This window comes from Mus caroli, chromosome 1 (assembly GCF_900094665.2).
Source record: "Mus caroli chromosome 1, CAROLI_EIJ_v1.1, whole genome shotgun sequence".
Taxonomy (NCBI): Eukaryota; Metazoa; Chordata; class Mammalia; order Rodentia; family Muridae; genus Mus; species Mus caroli.
The window spans coordinates 71,402,035-71,406,903 of NC_034570.1; positions in this window are offsets into that span (position 1 = coordinate 71,402,035).

Below are 4,869 nucleotides of genomic sequence, written 5' to 3' on the forward strand. Positions count from 1 at the left end.
AGGCAGAGGCAGGCGGATTTCTGAGTTCGAGGCCAGCCTGGTCTACAGAGTGAGTTCCAGGACAGCCAGGGTTACACAGAGAAACCCTGTCTCGAAAACAAAGAAACAAACAAAAGGACATGACATTTTAAACTTAATTGTAAAGCTTTGGTTTTTTTTATGATTCTTAAAAGATTTATTTGATTTCTATTTCTCTCTCTCTCTCTCTCTCTCTCTCTCTCTGTAAGTGTGTGTGTGTGTGTGTGTGTGTGTGTGTGTGTGTGTGTGTGTCCTCGAGCAGACATTTGCAGATGCCTCTGGAGGTCAGAAGAGAAAGAGGGTATACAATTCCCTGGAGATGAAGTTACACTGTTGTGAGCTATTTCCTATGGGTGCTGCGGTCAAAGTCTAGGCTTCTACAAAAATTACAAGTGCTCTCCTCTGCTGAGCCATCTCTCTAGCACCAATGTTTTCATGTTTTTTAGACTATGCTTCCTGGCTCGATTGTACCCTTTATCCCCTACTGTTATTTGAATGTGAAATCCTCACACACCCCAGCCCCCAGGCTCATGTGTTTGTACATTTGGTTCACACCTGTTTGGGAATGTTCTGGAATGTTTAGGGGGTAGAAGCTCGGGGTAGGAAGTAGATCACTGGGGATAGACCTTGAGGTTTTACAGCCTAGCTCCACTTCCTGTCTCCTGACTAAGGATGCAATAGGAGTAACCATTTCATATGCCAGTCACCATGCGTCTGTCACCATGATGGACTTGGTCCCCTCACACTGCAAGCCAAAATAAATCCTTCTTCCCTTAAATGATGTCATATCGGGAATTTAGTCACATGAATTCAACCACTAATGCATACCTCACTTTAGCTCCCTATACTTGCCCTCACCCCATTCTACTCAGACCCCCTCAGGCATAGGGAGCCCCTTCATTCTGGCCTTTTGCATTTCTCCATCATATGCTTTCAATCTTCCTTTCAGACCATAAGACTCCGTTCATCTGAAGTTCTGATAAAAGAAATGGTCCTCTTCTTATTTGCAGCTGCCTTTTCCCCATTTCTCTCTATAACATTTTAAGTCAGCCTGACATCTCATCACCTGTCCATGTTTGTCGACTGTCTCCATCCTCACCTTCCTCGTGTTCCAAAGGAAGACTAGAGAAAGCAAGCTCAATGCGGGCATCCATGCCTGCCTGCTTCCCGACTGTGGACACAATACAGCCAACAGCCTCACACTCCTTCCTCCGTACATATTTCCTCAAACCATAAGCCAAAGTAAATCTCTCCTCCCTTCAGTTGCATCTTGTTGGGTGGGAACGGCAACAGGAAACCAATATGAAATATCTAATTTTTTAATTGGCCTATGGATGAGTCTTTGCAGGCAAAATGGTAATGGCAAAGAAGTGTGTTGGAAGAATAAGTGTGTATGTGCCACCAGCAGTTCACAGGATAGGAGGTATGTGGATAGCAGGCAGGTGGCCATTATAGATCATGAGCACCCAGGTCTCCCCTGCTTCCTTTTGTATTTAGACAGAAGCTATAGGCAACATGCAAGAGTACAGAACAGTAAAGACTAACATAGAGAAAACCACCGTGAGCAGAGCATTTACCTCCCTGGGCCTGCCTGCTTCACCGATACTTAGCTGTTAAGTAGATCCACGGAAAACATTTGCCTTATAGATTCATTAACGCTACTAGTATGAGATAGGTATGGACATGATCTGGGATTTAAGTAGATTAGGGGATTAAGAAGCTAGCAGCTTGTAATTGTGGAACTTCTCAGAACCTCCAGTACATGAACATACACAGGACCCTCCACCATGAAGGTTCTAGAGAGAAATTCCCTAAATTTCTTAAATCAAAAAAAAAATTTTTTTCACAGACACCATGACCATGGCAACTTATAAACTGAAACATTTAATCAGGGCTGACTTACAGTTCAGAGGTTTAGTCCATTGTGGAATGAGTGGCTGCAGGCAGGCAGACATAGTGCTGGAGAGGTAGCCCAGAGTTTTACATCCAGATCAGCAGGCAGCAGGAAGAGAGATTAAGTCACTGGTCCTGACTTGAGCTTCTGTGACTTCAGCACCCACCCCCAGTGATGCCCTTGCTCCAACAAGGCCACACCTCCCGATAGTGTCACTCCCTATGAGCATATGGTCTGTTTTCATTCAAACTACCACACCCTCCAGAGTGTTCTTTTACTTATTCAGTGGGAAAGGCAGAAAGCAAACTAGGAAAACATGGGCTGTCAAGACAGCTTTGTGGGTGAAGGTACTAGCTACCAAACTTGATGGCCTGAGTTTAATCCTAGGACCCACATGATGGAAGGAAAGATATGATAATAAATACATTTAAAACCTAGAGAAAAAGTCAAGGGGACAACGAAGGGGAGATGGCCACGTCCTAGGGATGCCAAATGTCTGGAGGTGGCATGTTTGTCTCTTTCTCTTGTTTTCTCTCCTTTTTTTTTCCCCAGTATTATCTCTGGTCCTCAGTTTTACAAATCATTCATTAGTTCTAATGGTTTGGCTTGGGTGTCTTCTCTATCTCACTTTTTTCAGTGTCGATTAAATAACCGCCTTATAGCATTCTTTTGCTGCGTATTGTCTCAACTTTATTTTTCTCATCTCCACCTTCCTCAAAAAAGGAAACATAAATAAATTAATTCTAAATTGGCTATCCTTCTACTGACCTATTTGGATAGGAGAGATTTGTTTAATCACAGAGATGAGGTCTTACTAGGCAGTCTAGGCTGGCCTCAAACTCAGTCTTCTTGCCTCAGCATCCTGGGTGTAAGAACTGCAGTCATCTACCACCATATCCAGCTAGATAGACCTCTTAATCAAAACGTCCAGCTAGGTCAGAGGATTCAGTACTCATCTTAATCAGAGGACAACTTAGTAGTTCTAACTCTATACACAGTTGAATCAGCAGCTAACCCTCTTCTGGCCCTGTTCTAGCTTTGTGATGCTAGGTCCACAGCTGGCTTCTTGTCTGACTTATTCCTGAGCCCTATTAGGTAGTTGGGTGGCCACATACCCAAATTCTTTTCAATTTCCTTATCCACAAACGCTGATTGAGATACTGTGCCTAGCTTCCCAGGTCTCATTGGACAAGAGCTGTTTCCTCCTAGCAGCATGGAAGCTGATTCCAGCTGAGTTACTAACAGGATGCTCTCTAGTATCATGCTCTGTAGAAAACAGGTTGTCAGCCTGGTGGTGGTGGCAGGCCTTCTTCTTCATTCATTGTCCTGTTCTAGTTCTCAGGACATTTCTTGAGCTTTCTCAACCCCCTGCTGCTAATCCATTTGTTCCAGGTCATGTCACAAGGCACCACAATGTTGACTTGTGTGTGCCCTTGAGGTCATGGTTTTCCTTTGAATTAGAAACTTGAGTTATCGAGGCACACACACACACACACACAGAGACAGACAGAGAGAGACAGACACACACACAGATATGGACAGACACACAGAGATACAGACACACACAGAGAAACATAGACATACACAGACACACACACACATACAGAGACAGAGACACACATACAGACATGGACAGACAGACAGACACACAGAGATACACACACATACAGAGAAACATAGACACACACACACACAAACATAGGCACACACACAGATATAGATACACACACACACACACACGACAGAGAAAAAGTTCTTATTTCATCCAAGGTGTGAGTAAAATAGGCAACTCAAAGCATTTTTTTCTTTTTATCCAATGAAACTGGCCATCTTCCCCCTTACAGAATATTTTACCCATGTGTTGTCAAGATCCATACAGGGCCCATGTGGGCAACCTGGTCACCTTCATAGAGGTGACAGACTTGAGGTGTAGGTAAGATGCTGAGAAGGGAGGGAATAGACAGGGTGATTTTATTAGTGCTAAATCCCAAATCCTTAATGTTTCTCCCAGGTAGGAACTCAGATTACTTTAGAAACAAATTGCTTTTGTAAGAGTCCCTCTTTAATAGTGACATTTGGAAATGTGTCTTTATCTACAAGAGGACATGGAGTTTCCAGTTGGTCCCCTTGATTCATAGTGGATCCCATTGGTTCACGCTGATGAGAAGGTAAAACTGTCTGTTACAGTAACTGTGGTTTGAAGTGAGTGTCCACAATTAGTCATATGCTACATTCTTTGATGAGGCAACCTGAGTATAAGTTAGCCATAATAAGAAGTGCATAGTCTAGTGTTCTATTGGAAATGCTGCTACAGAACAAACTGCCAATTAATAGACCACAAATCAATTGTTCCTATCTTTTTATACTTAATGGATACTTGGGACAAAGGTCAGACCTTTTTTATTGGTTTAGGGCAATGCCTTTCTTCTCTCTCTTTCTACCTTCCTTCTCTTCTTCCTCCTCCTTCTCATTCTTCTGTAGAAGGACATGGGTTCCAAGGAAATTAAACAGATGATTTAAAGTTTCTCTACTTTTAACAAATCAGGGGCTGGAACACAGTTCTCCTGCTTTGGGCCCCAGTGCTCTATGGTTTCATCTCAGGAGAACAGAGGCAACTTTACACAAGATGAGAGTCACTGTCAACTCTGGCCACACATTAGAACTGCCAAGTCATGTTCGGAAAAATATACCTGAACCCCAAACTTATTGATTCTCCTTTTCAATTCTCCTAGGTGAGCTATGTATAAGGCTAGTATTCTCAAAGATTGCTTCTCACATGATGGCAATTTGTGGCTAGGGCTAAAGGTCTCTGATATTTTTTGGTAGCTCTGATATTCTATGCACCTCTCTTTTCAATTTCTTAAATCTTGATGGTAAAGATCACAGACATTTATTGTTAACTTTTCACACTACATACCCCAATTACTCTCTCTCTCTCTCTCTCTCTCTCTCTCTCT